At 42.1% G+C, this 13740-nt stretch overlaps 1 long non-coding RNA gene across 1 annotated transcript; it reads left to right on the forward strand.

The window, feature by feature from the left end:
• Positions 1-5451: 5451 nt before the first annotated feature.
• On the forward strand, positions 5452-13503 carry LOC140910279 (uncharacterized). The gene is made up of 3 exons (XR_012158505.1): positions 5452-6520; positions 10818-10930; positions 12354-13503. It is a non-coding gene; the product is annotated as an uncharacterized LOC140910279 (long non-coding RNA).
• Positions 13504-13740: the final 237 nt, after the last annotated feature.

The raw sequence follows: 13740 nt of genomic DNA on the forward strand, positions 1-13740 counted from the left end.
TTAAGTACTGATTATGTGCTTGGCACTCTACTGAACACCAAATGAGACAGTTCCTGCCCCAAAGAACTTACTATATAAAAATCATAGTGACTATTTCAAACCTATCTGCCTAAAGTTTTAATCTGGAAGACAAAAGGAGCTGCTAAGGGAATACAACATGCAAGTAAAGGGATCAAAATGATGATAGGTATGCGGCTCATCAGTTACACGCTTGTTAGTGGTTTGTTTTTAGTTTACACATACTAGATTTCCCTCTCCCCATCTTCCCTTCACCTTTCACCACATAGCAATCCCCAGCAGTTTGTGTCCTTATACCTGTCCCTCTCAACATACCACCCCTCCCATTCATATAAATTAGCAGCTAACTCATGAGATAAAATACAATTACATATAAAAATTAAGTTAAAATTATATTAAAGTTGCAAAGTCAAGCACTCAAAATACAGGAAATGCCAAATTTATGGTAGCCCATATAACCTTAATTATGCCCCCTTGTGTATCTTTTCTGTACAGCATATGAGGCAGGGATTCTGTGAAAAGAATAGTATGTGATTGTGTAAGACTATATAATAATGCATATATGCAAAAGAGCAGAATTGAAGTTGCATGGACAATCGTAAACCTTATGATTCCTAACTTTTGAGTGCTTGACTTTGCAACCTTAATACAGATCTTTTTTTTTAACGTCTTTTTTTTTTTTTAAAGAGGAAAAATGGTAAAAACATATTATCTGGGGAGGAAATCAAGACAGATCATGAGTCCCTTGATGAAAGTTTTAGAGCATAAACAGAGAGAAAAACATTGAATCTGAGAAAGATTGTATAGGAAGAAGTGTCAGTCAAGGTTGGGATACCACCTAGATATCTAAGGCAAGGGAGAGGGAGAAATTGAAGGTGATCGCATTATAGGTTTGAGCGACTAGGATGAGGGTGGTGTGTTCAACAGCAACAGAGACTGGTACGGGAAGTAGTGGGGGTAGGGTTCTAGAGGAAAGATAAGAAATGCAATTTTGGCCATTCTAAATTTGAGTTAACAGTGAGACATCCCGATAAACGGGCTAAGATGTGGCATTCGATGGAAGGAGACATGTCAGGATACAGAGATGTCAGCGGAAGCTTTGTGAGCAGTTAAGGTCTCAGAGTTAGTGAGATAAGAGGAGGAGATCTAGGGAGAGAGCTCTTACACATCTCCAGAGAAAATGGGAGAGACGAGGAAGAGAAATCATCAAAAGAGAGGCTAATGGAGCAGCAACAGGAGAGAAAAACTGGACGAGCTCAAGTCCATTGGGCCGGATGCACTGCATCCAAGGGTGCTAAAGGAGTTGGCAGATGTGATTGCAGAGCCATTGGCCATGATCTGTGAAAACTCATGGTGATCGGGGGAGGTCCCGGATGACTGGAAAAAGGCTAATGTAGTGCCCATATTTAAAAAAGGGAAGAAGGAGAATCCAGGGAACCAGTCAGAATCCAGTCAGCCTCACCTCAGTCCCTGGAAAAATCATGGAGCAGGTCCTCAAGGAATCAATTCTGAAGCACTTAGAGGAGAGGAAAGTGATCAGGAACAGTCAGCATAGATTCACCAAGGGCAAGTCATGCCTGACTAACCTAATTGCCTTCTATGACGAGATAACTGGCTCTGTGGATGAGGGGAAAGCAGTAGCTGTGTTATTCCTTGACTTTAGCAAAGCTTTTGATATGGTCTCCCACAGTATTCTTGCCAACAAGTTACAGAAGTATGGGCTGGATGAATGAACTGTAAGGTGGATAGAAAGCTGGCTAGATTGTTGGGCTCAATGGGTACTGATCAATGGCTCCATGTCTAGTTGGCAGCCGGTATCGGTCAGTCCTGGGGCCGGTTTTGTTCAATATCTTCATTAATGATCTGGATGATGGCATAGACTGCACCCTCAGCAAGTTGCAGATGACACTAAACTGGGAGGAGTGGTAGATACACTGGATGGTAGGGATAGGATACAGAGGGACCTAGACAAATTAGAGGATTGGGTCAAAAGAAATCTGATGAGGTTCAACAAGGACAAGTGCAGAGTCCTGCACTTAGGACGGAAGAATCCCATGCACTGCTACAGACTAGGGACTGAATGGCTAGGCAGCAGTTCTGCAGAAAAGGATCTAGGGGTTACGGTGGATGAGAAGCTGGATATGAGTCAACAGTGGGCCCTTGTTGCCAAGAAGGCTAATGGTATTTTGGGCTGTATTAGTAGGGGCATTGCCAGCAGATCGAGGAACGTCATCATTCCCCTCTATTCGACATTGGTGAGGCCTCATCTGGAGTACTGGGTCCAGTTTTGAGCCCTGCACTACAAGAAGGACATGGAAAAATTGGAAAGAGTCCAGCAGAGGGCAACAAAAATGATTAGGGGGCTGGAGCACATGACTTATGAGGAGAGGCTGAGGGAACTGGGATTGTTTAGTCTGCAGAAGAGAAGAATGAGGGAGGATTTGATAGCTGCTTTCAACTACCTGAAAGGGGGTTCCAAAGAGGATGGATCTAGACTGTTCTCAGTGGTAGCAGATGACAGAACGAGGAGTAATGGTCTCAAGTTGCAGTGGGGGAGGTTTAGGTTGGATGTTAGGAAAAACTTTTTCACTAGGAGGGTGGTGAAGCACTGAAATGGGTCGCTTTGGGAGGTGGTGGAATCTTCTTCCTTGGAGGTTTTCAAGGTCAGGCTTGACAAAGCCCTGGCTGGGATGATTTAGTTGGGGATTGGTCCTGCTTTGAGCAGGGGGTTGGACTAGATGACCTCCTGAGGTCCCTTCCAACCCTGATATTCTATGATTCTCTGAACTGGGAGAACACAATTTTGTGAAAGTCAAAGGAGGACTAGTGTCAAGAAAGAGATTGTGATCTACATACTCCAAAGTGGTAGAATGGTCAGGGAGAATGTTGGCAAGAACCTGAGCAGAGAGGCTGAAAGATGCAGGAGGTGGGAAAGGTTTTAGGAGGAACTGAAGGGCTTTAATTTATGGAAATTAAACAAACTGATCAAAACAATGGCCTGTGGGGTGTTTAAGTTCTGTATATCTGTTCATTTCTATTCTAATATAACCAATTTGGCTTTTGGAGGTGCTCCTTTGATTAGCAATTGGAGACAAGAAAGCCGTCAGGCTCTGATGCCTAAAGAATATTGTCTCTATTAGTCAATTGAAACTTACTATAATTTATTGACATGTGATTCAAATCATGTGCTATATCACTTACCTAATTGCAAATGATAAATGATGGGGAAATAGATCACCAGTCCAAACCTGCATATATGACTTTGTTCATAAGTGCCCCATTAAACCAACAAAACAAAGCTGCACCATTAATAGTTTGGGAGAGAGATCTGTTCACCCAATACTGCCTATTAAGCCAGCTGTCCCAATTAACCACATACCTTTAAATGGCTTTGACTGTTAATATACTTCAATAAATATACGTGGCATAGGAACTTCCTCAGGAAGTGCTATTTGGTTGTGGTACAGCAGTTTGGGTTGTGTTTAGAAAATAAAAGATCACAGCATATGACAACATACTTTATATTACACCCTCTATGCCACTTGGCAACTAGTAGGCTAAAAGGAACACTATAACCTTGAAAACACCTAACTAAAATAAGTGCTGTGTGTAGAACAGTAAAACCTTTGCCTGTTTGTTTAGTGAACTATCTAGTTCCGAAACCCTGGCCAATTTACCCTCTCAATGTAAAGGGTTGTAATATTCAGGGTTGTGCCTGAGCTGTTACTGCAAATATAATGGATGCTGCATTTTCAGTGGCTTCAGAATTGTTTTTGGATAGTTGGAGTAGGAAAGGCACTATATAAAACCAAATTCTATGCTATTCCATGTATAGAAACCGAACTCCTGCTGCATTGTTTTTAAAGTGACAGCCCAGCAGGTGTCCCTATAGGTTGATAGTATGGTATTGAGAAATTCAGAAACTTACTAGGAAATAAGCAAAATTGGATGAACATGTTAAAATAAATGTTGTTGGATTATGAGGCAGGCAACCCTGCCTGATATAAGTGACTAAGTTAATTCCTTCTCTGTTATTAAGAAAAGGTTCTACAGGATGATTCACTGTTTTTAAATGAGATCTTTTCCATTTATAATGCACTTTGACATAAATATCACTTAAAAGCAAAATATTTTAAAAACTTCATGAGATGACAACTGTCAGCTCTGTGTGTGAGAGTTTACACATCTATAAGTGTGTGTGTTATATCTGTATAAGTATATGTAAGAGAGAGGGTAGAAGCAATTATTTCATTTTTCCAAAATATTTCAGACTTTTGCAGTAATATAAAGCTTGGTCCAGAAATTACTCTCAGCCTTACTGACACAAGTGGTCACACTGATTTCACTGTGACTGTTCATATGGGTAAGGTCAGCAGAGCCGGCCCATAGCCATCAAACAGGAAATAACATAATAAAGAAGAATGTGTAGCTTGAAAGCTTGTACCTTCCGCCAACAGAAGTTGGTCCAATAGAATATATTACCTCACTGATCTTGTTTTTCTTTCTCATAATGCATTAGAAGTCAAAATGATCCAAAGACAATAAGTGCCTGTTTATTTTTAATATAGGCAAATGTAAGAAGTGTGAGCATGATCCTTGTTCCATTGAAGTCAATGGCAAAATTTACCACTGACTTGAATAGAAGTAAGAGAGAGTATCTGCACTTAGTCTGCTTGAATTTTTCTTAAAGTACGCTTTCTAATCTGAAAAATGACTATTAGAAATGGCACCTTCTTACTCATCAGATCTGTGTACTGTATATGTTCAGAGCTACATCTGTTAATTTACTGACAAAAAGATATTTTTACTATGCTTTGCTTCTGTTACCCTAAACTGAGCCCTCAGGTACAGGGCTAACGCACTAATATTTGTATCTATAGCAATGGGGCGTGGCTTCCCTCTGCGACTGATGGGGAGGAACCCCTGCCAACCCCCTGGTGGGCAGAGACAGGACATCATGCCCATCCCGCCGGAAGCAAAGGGGCAGGACAGGAAGTATAAAAGGCAGGCCCTGTAGCTCAGCTGGGAGACAGACACCGCCTGCCTGCTGCTGGGGCTGGAGCCTGAAGAGGAACTTGCCAGAGCTGCCTGCCACCAAAGATACTGAGGAATTGCTGGGACTTCCATTAGCCATGTACCCTGGGGAGACAGAGGACAACCCTGAGACACAGATACACCATGAGGGGAGTGTAGGAAGCAGCCCAAGGACACCAGACTGTAGTCTGGTTGTATTATTGTCTGAATCCAGGTCATCATATTTCAGCTGGATCCCTGCTGACCCAGTGGCAGAACCCTCCGCCGCTGCTAGGGCCCTGGGCTGGGACCCAGTGGAGTAGGGTGGGCCCGGGTTTCCCTACCCTCTGCTACCAACCCCACCCCTTGGGTGCCAGCCTACCCCTTAGACAAATGCAGACCTCTTTTGGTCTGCCAGAGCCAGGATGTCAGGGTCTTTGTTTGTCGCTCTGCCTGACCTAGAGCCAGAGCTCTGGACTACTTGCTGCTCGACCCTGCCTAGAGGGCCAGAGACTTAGAAAGTGCTAATTCCCCAATAACCGTTGCCTTGTGAGGGACCCAAGAGTGAGGGGGCGTGGCCTCCCTCCAAGACTGGCAGGGAGGGATGGCCATGCATTCCTACAGTGTCCTGGAATAAATGCATATGGAGTGTCTAAATTAGCATTTGCCAAGGTGTTAGCTAACTGAATTTAATTGGCAATTCAAAGAGGAACAAAATCTATAGTCTAGCTATACCTAGACAGGCCTGCCATTTATGTGTGTGTCTGTTTTGCACAGACCGTAGCCTAGTATAGCAATTCCTTCTGAAAACCTGTGTTGACATGCAAAAATGTGTTTGAATGCTTGCAAAACTGTAAGAAACTATGCACAATATGGAGCAAACGCTGTCTAAGAGCTTGAAAGGAGACTCTCATACAAAAAAACAGGTTTTTTCAATCCACTTTTTTTAACTTCAGGGTTTTTAAATCCACATGATCTGTTTCTAATGGGGAAAATTCTCAGATCTGTTTTAAACCACATGGAAAAGGATTTTGCACAGCTTTAATGCAAATGCTGGTCAGAAAGATGGATGGATGTAGAGGGTAACATGACCTGCCTCAGTATAAGTTATGTTACTAAATCAACATATTGATCTGGGAATGCAGTGTCCTGGAATCCTGAAAGTGTCAGGCTCAGTCTAAATGCTTCATTTCTTTTAAATTAATTTAATTTTGCCAGCTACTGTTGCTGATGAAATTATGATATCAGAAAAATGAAAACAGCAGGGCATCAGAAGCTCATCAAATCCAGTTGAATTTGCCTATTTTGAAAGTCATGGACCACACATAAAATACCTGTGTTGCTATCTAATTCCTCATTAAGGGAAACAACAACAACTTCAAATGTAATTTGCATATTTGTATATGCAAATAAGGCATCCCAAATTCTGGTGATTCTTTGTGGATCTTCTGGGATTCCATTCCTGAAACTCTGGCAAAGGAGTTGAGAGGTAAGATTATATGATTATGTGGTGACACTAATCCATCACACACACACACACACACACTCATATCATCCAGTACATGCCCTTATACTGCGCATCTCCAAATTCTGTATTCTTTATTTAATGTATTAATGCACTAATATATGGCCAGACTCTGAAACCTTGACATTGATGAGGCTTTTTAATGAGTGAGAACTACTCAACGTAAGTAAAGATTGTAGAATACGTCGCAAAATATTCAGTTGGTAGAGGAAGTGAGATAAAATGTCACATGAACTTTTTCTGAGAAATAAGAGGACAGATTTCCAAAACATACCAGGGAACTAACTCTCTTCATTCTTATCCCTCTCAAACAAACAAAGCAAGAAAATTCCAAAGTCAGTATAGTAAAAGAAAATTGTGAGGAATTCAAAAATAGCTGTAGAGAGAGGTACTATTCTGACCTTACAGATGAAATGGTAGCAGGGATTTTCCCAGACCTTACATAGCATATGTCCTTGAAGACATCCATATTGTGGACCTGCACCCATCTTGACTTTATAGATGAGTGCAGGCTGAAATGGGGCTCTTTGCTCAGGGCACTGCTCAGCATGTCCAGCTTCTTGTAAAATGGGCAGCTCATTGTGGTATGCCAGACTTGGAATGGTTTCCCTTGGCCCTCCAGCTGCTTACCTTGAACCCCTTTATCTTCTCCTTGCATTGCTACCCAGTCTGGTCAATCCTATGATAAACCAGTTTCTGAGCTATATTGTCATTCTGCTGAAAATTCCTCTTCTGGATCCCAAAGTCATGGGTTTTGCTCATGTTAGCTCACAGGTCAACCAGGGCTTTGGTGTCAGCCTCTGGCTGCATGCTGATACATGAGCTTAATACCAGGCATTCTTCTTACTGCTGTATTAGAGACCAGAAATTATTGAAGCTTAGGTTGCTGAACGCAGTGTGGGACTGAGGAAGATGAGCAGAGGCACATGAAGGAAGGTGGCTTCCAGTCAGGAGACAGAGCACAGATAGATGATATGACGGGGTGCTCTACTCACTGCAGGTATGATGCTGCCTCCTGGCCTTTCTGAGGAATAGCTCACCAGGTCAGCGCCTCTCCCCGTGGCTGCAAGCCATCCCTCCACCTCTGTTTCTTTGTCTGCTGCCACTCTCTCACTCCAGGAGCTTCTGCGACCTCTTTGTGACTTAGTCCTCTGGATAGGTCACTATTGTGGTTTCCCTTTCCAGGGCAAAGGGAATCTCTTCACCCAGTCAGGCTCAGGCAGTCTTCCTATGCACTGCCCTGCCATTGCCACTTCAGCAGTGGCTGGTTGGGGAACCCAGGCCCTCCCTCTACTCCAGGTTCTAGCTCAGGGATGCTCTAGACAGCAGTCAAGGTCTGTTGCACCATACCTTTATGCATTTCCCTGAGCCCTTTCCTAACCTTCTGGCTCTCCTTCCTTCCTCATCTGGGTCTGCCAGTTTCACTGCTCCCTCCTCCTAGGGAGCAACTGCAGGCTACATGTCTCTGCAGTCTCCAAACACTCCTCCCTCTTCCCAGGGAGTGACTGCCCCCTTTCCCAGCAGCCCCTTCTGTTGCCAGCTTCCTGGCTTATATAGACTTGTACCCAGGTGAGCTTCTTCTAATGAAGGTTTTCCTTTAAACCGAGTAAGTTAATTAGCCCATCCTGGCCCCATTAACCCCTTCAGGGTGAGTGTGGGGTGGACACCCCTCACAGATGGCAAGATAGAACACAGAACTGGGTGCCCTGGAGGCTTGTGGGAAGAGATTGGCATACTATCTCCCATCAAAGGGTTGTGGCTGTGCATTTCCATTACAGACACCTCAAGTTAGCAAAAACCCCAAAAAGCTACCCTGTACCTCAGAGCTAATTTGTGGTCCCATACAATAATGGTACAACTGAGGAGGTTAGTTTCTGAATGCAAAGCATATTAACAAGCAAACTCATGATTCACAATGAGTTAAATCTTTCATGAAGACAGAGCGACATATACAGTTCACAGATTTGTAATGAAAGTTGCATGAGGGTTCAACCATATACTGCTGTTCTGAGGATCCAACCACAAGATGATTAATCTCAAATTCCCTTGCTCCCCCAAGCCTGGGATGGAGGGGGGCATGTTTTGAATTGCTCTTGAGTGACCCCGTCTGGTTCCTAATTGTGGTGTTGACAGACTCTGCAGCTAGTCCTTCTCGCTGTGGAGGAGTATGGGTGTGATGCAGAACCTCTGAGGGGGAAAAAAGGAGGATGCCAGTAGGCCCTGCAACACTCCGTCAAAATAGTAAAATGAAAAATTATGATACTTCCTTTGGAAAAGTTTTCACATACCAGAAATGTTTTTGGCAGTTACAAAACAGAGCCAGAGGGAATGCACACCAGTAAAATATTAGTTTCAAGCAAAAAAGGTAGTAATGGGTAATAAAGGGCAATGCAACACATAATAAAAGTCTCTTGTGTACATTGAAGTTAACTGGTTAGCTCTCACTTTTGCAATGTCACTTACACCAGATGTTCCTATTCACTACTCATGCAGCCTCTGAGAACACCACTGTGTTCTCTCAACACAGTGCAAGGCAGGCATGTTATTCCCTCTAACATGTAGCCTAAAATTCATCATTATGCTGCCCAAATTAAATAATATGTAGAATAATATTACATGGCATCATCCTTGAACCTCAACTTTCCTTCTCCTGTGTCTACAAGCATGCCTGTCTCTGCCTCTGCAACAAAACCCGGGCACACCACAGCCTTAGCTTGCATGGTGGTGACATCTTCCCACATGCTTTTCTCACCCTGGCCACTACGTTTCCCTTCTCAGTGGCCTGTTCCAAATGCTGCCACCTCCTCAGATGTAGAAAGAAGGTCAACAAATATCACCCTCCTTCTAAGCCAATCAGTTCATTCCCCATTCATTTCAATATAGAGTCCAAAATTGTTCTCTTCCTTTTTAAAACTGTCCATAGATTTAGCTTAATCTATCTCACACACTTTCTTCCCCTTCTCTCTCCCCTCCATTCGTCTAGTACTGATTCTTATTTGTCATTTCTCAGCATCTCCTGGAGCAGCTTTCTTGTATAACCCTACCTCATCTCACCATCGATTTTCTCTTTTCTCCTTTGCCTTTGCGTCTTCATTTTTCTCTCCTTGAAAAAGTGTGGTGCATGACAGCACAGCTGCCTCTCTCAAGGCAGAGAGCAGGGTGAGCATGCAGACGTCACAGGACTGTCTTACCAAGAGAACGTATAATTTACAAGAGATGTTGAGACGCCACAATAGAATCATCCTATTTTGAAGGCTTATGTGGAACTTACATGGTACTTAGGCCTTGTGCTGGGCCCTCTCCATAGGACTGAATTTCACACATAATGAGTTTGTTAGTTTGGGAGTACACTGCTTAAATATCACTCTAAATATGATCCATGGGAAATGCAGTCACGTTCCTTGTTCCTGATCTATTTTCTCCTGGATTGCATAAAATAAGATGGCACTGTCATCATAAAAAATAGAATCCCCAGGATCATACATAAATTCTCCTCTTTTCCATGCTCACAACAAACCTACTGCTACCTTAGTAGGCAGTCATAGAAATCTATGATCTGAATATCCGAGCGCTATGCACCCATACAGGAGTGTAGAAGACTCATTGGAAGAGCCTACAAGATGAAGAAAGGGTCCAAAATGTATACTGTGTGTCAGAAGAATGGATGTACATGGAAAATGAAGTTTTGCTGACTGCAATGAAAATTTACTCCATGACAACAACTGTGCATTTTTCCATGGCTATCACAGACTTCAGGGATTCAGGGAAATCCAGCCACTTTTAGAAATCCCATGAAATTTACTTTTTCACCTGAATTCACATGAAATCAGAATTTTTCCTTAGGAGACTCCATAAAATTGGCACATTTCCTTAGAAGACCCCATGAAATGATAAAGGATATTGCCATTACTTTTAACCTAGCCTCTTACTGCAATCTCAAAGTGATAGCTTAGGTTATAGACTCCTTGCATTAGTTGGTGGTGTAATTTAACTAGAAGATCATATTTATAACAGCATTGTGCAGAAAAATAACAGCAATTAAAATGGATCATCTATGGAAAATAAAATAACAAAAGGCCCCTGTAAATACAAAATATTAGCAGCAGCATGGAGAGTTTTAATTTATGTACAATATATTGCTCCCAAATTCAATAGTGATAAGACAGAACATTTGATGATGGTTAAAAGACTTTGAAGCAACTTTGTTGTGAATGAAAAGGTACCTATCTTGTAACTGGGCTCTTCAATTAACTTTTCTAAGGTCCCAGAGAAGTATGAAAAAATATAAAATATGATGCTGAAGTCCAAACTATGATACGGAACCAGAACAAAAAGAAGCACCAAAGGTGATCAACAAAAGAAAACAAGATTCACGTAATTTATTCTTTAAACTGATCGTTTATTTTTATCAAATAATCAGATCCAGCCCAGAGGAATAAATTTTGTGGCACAAGAATTCATTAATCCCCATGAAGTGATAGCTCAGCAATCTGTTTAGTCTGTAAAAATCAATACACTGAGTCAAAACTGGCCTGCCTTACTCACACAAGCTACTGAGACTGTTTACTAAAATACAGTGAGCCAGATTGGATCCCAAATCCCAATGGGCTATGGGTCAGATATTGACATCCTTTATTTCATGCATAACTCCTATTTTTGACTCCAGCCTGACTTGTGCCTGAACAAGGATAGCAGATTCAGATTTCTGCTGTGGCTTTCAGTTAGGACTTGATCTAGCAGCATGGAAATCAATGGGAGTTTTGTCATTGACTTCGGTGGCACTTAGGGTGACCATTTTGCAAGTGTGAAAAATCAGGACAGGGACCTATATAAGACAAAGCCCCAAATACTGGGACTGTCCCTATAGAATCAGGACATCTTGTCACCCTAGTGGGACTGGATCAGGTCCAAAACAAGCAGCCCTATTGTGCAAGGTGCTGTGAGTGCCTTCAAATGTTAGAAGACCAATATAAGGCTCCAAACCAGCAAAGCATGTAAACATGAAAGTAATCCCTTTGACTTCAAATGGACTATGCATGTGGTTAAATTTCAGCATGTCCCTGTGCACCGTGCCAAATTAGGGTATAAATGCCTAGTGAGAACTGTCTTCCACTGAAATTTATGGAAGCACCTTGCAGGATCAGGCTACATTTGCCTGGCCTGTGACAACAATGCTACAGTATATTTAAAATAGATTTCCTGAATTTCATCTGCTGTCTTGTTGGTAGGAGGAAGGACTGAATATTAGTCTCCTGCTCCTCCATGGTAAGTGAGAATCGATTAGCACAAATTCTAAAATCTTTCTGAGCTAATGGGATTTTGAAATTAGTGGAACGTGGATTTATTTCAAATAGCACAAGCTAATCTTAATATCAAATCTACATTCTGCTTTTTAAAACTGTTGAATTTAGGGCATAAACAAGATGACAAATATACAATTGAAATCTATTGACTGATTTCTTTTACACAGAGCAGATGGTTTAAAAAGAGGTAAAAAAAGTCAAAGGGGAAAAAATTTAGAGAATTACCATCTTTTTATTTAACATACCATCAGCTTTTCACCCTGTTCAAATCTAGACTATAAATATGTACAAAAAATTCAAAACTGTAATTCTCTCTCCCAATTCTTTACATATGTTATCACTGATTGTTTTGTCTGAATGCTAATTTCTAATAGAAGCCACTAGAACTAAAGTGGGTTTTGGAGACACATCAATAGATTACATTAAACTATTTTGGTAATAAAAACCACAGAGATGTGGAAATACTTCTACATTTTGCTGTTTCATCTTTGTAGCGAGGAGGCATGGCCTTCCTCAGAGACTGATGGGGAGAAATCCTCGCCCACCCCCTGGTGGGCAGAACCAGGACACCCATGCCCGCCGGCCGGAAGCAGAGGGGCGGGACAGGAAGTATAAAAGGTGGAGCCCAAAGAGGATCCCTCCAGTGCTGAGGACTTGCCAAAGCTGCCAGCCAACCAAGGTGCCAAGGAGTTGCTGGGACTGTTGCTGGCTGTTTGCCCTGGGGAAACAGAGGACACCCACAGAACCGAGGTACCAAATGAAGGGGTTCTGGGAAGTAGCCCAGGGACACTAGACTATAGTCCAGTTGTATTGTTGCCTGAATCTAGGCCAGTGTGTTTTGGCTGGATCCCCACTGACCCAGTGGTGGAACCTGTGACTCTGCACCCCATATTCTTCATAGAGATATTATATGCATATGACATCATAATGTATCTTATGCAAGCCAGGTCATGTGAGATCATTGGAAAGGTTATGATTTATTGAATATGATTATCTTATTTGTATGCATGTATCTTTTTTGGATCTGAAGTTAAGAATATTCACTTTTGTAATACAGATATATAGTCTTTACACCTGGCAAAAGACTGTCAGTCTAGATGGTTGGCTGGGAAGGACACATTCAGGTTAACAGGCCATTAGGAGAAAACAATAGGCTTTAGAAGCAGCTAATTTCCCACTGGGAAACCTTCCTGAGGATGCGGTAAACAGGCTCTGACTCATGACTGCTATGACACTACCAGGTCACCTGGTACTGGACTCCATATAGGAATACTAGTGTTTTTTCACTGACAGAGAATGGGAACCAAGCTTTGAGACAAAAGGTTCCTGACATATGCAAAAGCTATTTAAGCCAGGGGAGTGACATCGTTGAGGTTCTTCACTAACTCCCTGCCCAAAGAGATTCCTGGAAACACCTGAGGAATAAAGACTGAACTGGGGAAAGTGCTGGACCCAGGCTAAAGGGATTTTTAGCCTGGGGTTTCTACACAGCTTGCCCATTAAGAACTTGCGGCCTACTTGGATCATCATTTAGGGTGAGGATTTGCTATTCATATCCAATCTCTTTAGTATATTATGCTTAGTTTGTGTGTTTTGTTTATTTGCTAAGTAATCTGCTTTGATCTGTTTGATATCCCTTATATTCACTTAGAGTCTATCTTTTGTAGTTAATAAACTTGTTTTTGCTTTGTCTAAAACTGGTGTGTCTAAAACTGGTGTGCCCCATAACTTGGGGCAGAAAGCTGTGTATATTCCTCCCCACATTGAGGGAGGGGGTGAAATACATGAGCTTATGATGTACAGTTCCCTGTGCAGTGCAAGATGGTATAATTTTGGGTTTATACTCCAGAGGGGGTGCGTGCCTGAGCAGCTGGAAAGTTC

This window comes from Lepidochelys kempii, chromosome 4 (genome assembly GCF_965140285.1).
Source record: "Lepidochelys kempii isolate rLepKem1 chromosome 4, rLepKem1.hap1, whole genome shotgun sequence".
Lineage (NCBI taxonomy): Eukaryota > Metazoa > Chordata > Testudines > Cheloniidae > Lepidochelys > Lepidochelys kempii.